The sequence below is a fragment of the Hypanus sabinus genome, chromosome 16 (assembly GCF_030144855.1).
Source record: "Hypanus sabinus isolate sHypSab1 chromosome 16, sHypSab1.hap1, whole genome shotgun sequence".
Classification (NCBI taxonomy): domain Eukaryota; kingdom Metazoa; phylum Chordata; class Chondrichthyes; order Myliobatiformes; family Dasyatidae; genus Hypanus; species Hypanus sabinus.
In genome coordinates this window covers 61,864,674-61,869,514 of record NC_082721.1, presented here as the reverse complement: position 1 = coordinate 61,869,514, position 4,841 = coordinate 61,864,674, and the positions used below count along the sequence as shown (strand labels likewise).

At 41.5% G+C, this 4,841-nt stretch overlaps 1 pseudogene; it reads left to right on the top strand.

Annotated features, from left to right (window-relative positions):
* The first annotated feature begins 217 nt into the window (after window positions 1–217).
* Window positions 218–1,143, top strand: LOC132405847 (high mobility group protein B3-like; annotated as a pseudogene).
* Window positions 1,144–4,841: the final 3,698 nt, after the last annotated feature.

Sequence of the window (4,841 nt, the reverse complement as noted above, 5' to 3'; positions counted from 1 at the left end):
ATTACCATGCAGAGAGATTACCTCTTGTCCCAGTTTATTATACAAATCACATTTTTCCTCAGGTTTTCTGGGTAGAATTTCTCACAGATTTCCAGCTTCTTATGGCCAACATTTTGTTTTACCACATGATACAAAGGAGGTAGGAAACCTTGAGCTGCACACACAAAGGACATGGTATCAGAAACATTATTTCGAGTGTCCACTGTAAAGTAGCAAGATGGCAAAACGTGACCCTAAGAAGCCAAGAGGCAAGATGTCCTCCAATGCTTATTTTGTTCAGACCTGCCATGAAGAACACAACAAGAAGAGTCCTGATATACTGGTTAACTTCTCGGAATTTTCTAAAAGAAGCTCTGAAAGATGGAAGACCATGTCCAGCAAAGAGAAGGCCAAATTTGAAGAACTGGCTAAAGTAGCTAAGGCATGCTATGACTGGGAAATGAAAAATTATGTGCCAACCAAAGGTAATAAGAAGAAGAAAGTCCCCAATGCACCAAAAATCCATCTGGATTCTTTTAGTTTTGCTCGGAACATCAACCAAAACTCAAGGCTGTGAGTCCGGGTTTGTCTATTGGTGATGTCGCAAAGAAGCCTGGTGAACCGTGGAATGCATGCAGTGAGGAGGAGAAGAAGCCATTCAATAGCAAGGCTTATAAGCTGAAAGAGAAATATGATAAGGACGTTGCTGATTATCGTGCCAAAGGCAAAGTGGATGGTGCAAAGAAACCCCCTGCCGAGAAGGAGGCATACTGTGATGATGATGATGAAGATGAGGAGGAGGAAGAGGAGGAGGAGGAGGATGAAGATGATTAAAATGTATATTTGCCTCTGCATAATTACTTGCTATGTAACTGAAAGCATTTAAACCCTGTTACAAGTATTGCAACCTTTTAATTTTGTAAGTTGGTGTGTATATGGTCTAAGGCATAAAGTAGCTTGAGTTTTAAACTGTACAGGCCTTTTTGTAATATTCACACTACAGTGGTGAACATTGAGCTATTAACTCTTCTTTCTGTAAACTCGCAATTTCTTGTACAGAAGGGAGATTTAACTGGATTAAAATGTATTTATGTGGTGTTTGTGTTTAAGTGCAGTATAGTTTAAAGTGCCGTTGTAGCCAATTCAATTTGAGATTGCTGTAAGTATGAGGAGCAATGAAGCAATCAAAGTTTTAAAAAAATTCAGAGTTGTCAGTAGGTATTTGAAGCCTGTGATGCACCATCAATAACTCTCAGAGACGGGGGAGGGGGGGCGAACGATACAAGGGTCTGTGGGAGGAGCCACAGGAGCAGTCAGCAGAGGGGCGTGTCCAGACAGGTATACACATAGTTTACCACAGCCTGCCATGCTTGTACCAATATCACTGTGTCTACTATACTAAGAACTATCATACAATGCACTTTTGACTTCATTCAGGATTTAAGCTATGTTTATTGAAGCAAAATAGCCACACTCTGGTGGTAACTACAATTAATAAGACCTGTTGGATAGGAACAGGAGGTAATAATTTAACATTGGCCTCCTGTGCCTACACATAGATGATCTCTGCTGCAATTCCAAGGGGTTTATAGAAAGCAAAAGCCAAATCCAAATGGCTGTGAAAGGGCAAATGAATCTTCCTATTTCTGCGAATTGATTTTCATTTGTATATTAAGAATAGAATTGCACCATTAAAATAAAAAGATTTGTTTTGAGACTAATAGACCTACTGCGTCTAGGTAATATGCATCCTCTTAAAATGTTTGCAACTTTACAGTTAGTGCAATTTGGGAACAATTGAGCATGATGCTTTAAAACTTTCCTTTTTATATATTAAAAAAATCAACATTAAATGTTGCTTGTGGTGCTACATGGCCCTGCCTAAATACTTCTCGGGCTTAGTGGTGGCTCCCAGTGTTGCTTCATTGAAATCCTAGTGACAACCCTGAACATTCTGTACTTCAAATGATCTTGTAACTAAGGTATATTTTCTCTTTTGTATGTTTAGTATGCTAAAATGTGTTTTGAAGTAAATAAAACTGGATTAAATTTGAAACAAAAAACATTATTTCACGGCACTGGACATTTGGAAACTAACAGGATTCAAGATTGTTTATTGTCATTCATTAGTACACGAGTGTAAAGGAAAATTAAATAATTGTTTCTCTGGACCAGAGGCAGCATAAAGAAGATAATGAACAAAGAACACAATACATAGATTAGCTTATATACATAGACTGACTGTACATAAGTGACTCTGGCAGGAAATGATAAAGTAGTGGTGGTGGGGTGGGTTAATGGTGGAGGTGTTGATGAGCTTGAAAACTTGTGGGAAGTAACTGTTTTTGAGTCTGTTGGTTCTGGTATGAAACTGCATAGCCTCTTCCCTGATGGGAGTGGGACAGTCTATGAGACAGGTTGTTGGGATCCTTCATGATTTGGCAAGCCTTTCCCAGCACCTTTCTCTATATATATCTGATGCACCATCAATAACTCTCTGAGACGTGAGGCGAGATATAGGCTTTTATTGACTGGAAGAAAGAACAAGCAGCAATTGACCACCATGCTACATCCTGGAGACTGAGGGCAGGGCTCAGGCCCCAATCGCCTTTATACCGGGGTCTGTGGGAGGAGCCACACGAGCAGTCAGCGGTGTGGGGGGGGGGGGGGGGCGTGTCCAGACAGGTATATGTAGTTCACCATAACATCTTTGATGGCAGGTAGGCTGTTGCCAGCGATACTTTGGGCAGTTTTAATTACCCATTTTGGATCACTCCTGTCTGGTGCAGTGCACTTTCTGTACCATACCGTGATGCAGCATGCTTGGATGCACTCTACTGCACATCTGCCGAATGACGTGAGTATGGATGTGCATTGCCCAGCTCTCTTCAGCCTCCTCAGAAAGCAAAGGCTTTCTTGACTATGCAGGATGTGTTCTGGGACCATGAGAGATTGTGCAAGATGTGCTCTCCCAGGAGTTTGAAAGTGCTTGCAGTTTTCACTGCTGTGCCACCAATGTAAAGAGGGGTGTGAGTGTTGTGAATTCTCTGAAGTTGATACCCATCTCGTTCGTCTTGTTGACATTGAGGATGAGATTATTCTAAGCCTTAAACTCTTCCACCTCCTCTCTGTTGGCTCATTTGAGTTTTCAAGTGAGCTCAAGTGAAAAGTCAGATCAGCATTGATCAATGATCTACTTGCACACACAGCCATGGAAACAAATTCTACCAGCATGGGATTTACACCCCATCCAGCATTTGGGGTTTTCTCTAATCTTTTCATAACTTTCTTTTCTAAGTAAGTTTCTTTTGAACAGTGGAATGCAGCCATTCTCAGTGTAGGATACATAACTCCCTCAGGTGGAGTACCAAACATTATAAGGGGTTCTGTGAAGCTTTAATTAATACTAAAGTAGATGGAATATAGTGTAGATAAGTGTATGGGCATGTACTTTGGTAGAATGAATAAAGATGGACTATTTTCTAAATGGGGAGAAAATTCAGCAATCAGAGGTGCAAAGGGACTTGGGAGTTAATTTGCAGGAAGGCAAATACACTGTTAGCATTTATTTCGAGAACACTGGAATATAAAAGTAAGGATACGATATTGAGGCTTTCTAAGGCATTGGTCAGACTGCCTTTGGTGTATTGAGCTCTTTATCTAAGAAAGCATGTGCTGGTATTTGAAAGGTACAGGGGAGATTCATGAGAATGATCTTGGTAACGGAAAAGTTAATGTACGAGAAGCATTTGATGGCTCTGGGCCTGTATTTGCTGGAGTTTAGAATGAATGCGGTGGTGGGGGGGGGGGGGGGAGACGTCATTGAAACCTACTGAATATTGAAAGACCTAAATAGAGTGGATGTGGGGAGGATGCTTCCTACAGTGGTTGAGTCTAGGAGCAGAGGTCATAGCCTCAGAATAGAAGGACATCTCTTTAAAACAATGATGAGGAGGAATTCCTTTAGCCTGAGTGTGGTGAATCTGTGGATTATGACCATAAACAGCTGTGAAGGCCAAGTCATTGGTCTTTAACATCAGATAGGTTCTTGATTAGCAAGGGCATCAGACATTACGGGGAGAAAGCAAGAGGATGGTGTTGAGAGTGATAATGTATCAGCCATGATTGAATGGCAGAGCAGACTCGATGGGCTGAATGGCTCAATCCTGTTCCTGTCTGATGGTTAAGTAATTTATTTGGAAAATAAAAATAAACAAAAATGCTCAGTACAGTGTCAGCTCCCCAGGGTAGTCCTTGTGTTCTAAAGTTCTTCACATGGGGCACTGGCACAAGACTGGGAGGTGGAATGCTGTTTTTTTTATATAGGGGGTAAGTGTGTTTGGTGGGCACTCGAAACAGTTTGTCTAAGTCCAGTACGGGCTGATGAGAGGAGGAGCGAAGACCTGATATGCCAGGAGAGAAACAAATAAACATAACATCGAGAGAAAGCTCTAATTACCTGCTCTTATCGTTTGCCATCCAGTAACCCAACAGTTTTCCACAGGTCCATATCAAAGTGCTGGTCATCTGGGAAGCAAATTGGTGACACGAGGCTATTGAACACTAATGATTCCTTAACCACGATGAGCACTAACGTTGTTACCTGGGATTTTCAACCCAAACAGATCAGACATAAGGTATTCGTGCAAAATGACCTTGTGAACTCCATAAATAATCTGCCTGCCTTCTTGTGTCCCAGCAACAATAATCGAATTTTCAAAGGGGGTCTCAGAGCTGTGGGACAGAGCAAAACAAAAATAACATGAGCACAAGAGATTCTGCAGATGCTGGAACTACAGGATGACACACACAAATGACGGAGGTACTCAGCAGGTCGGGCAGCATCTATGGAGAGGTGTTGT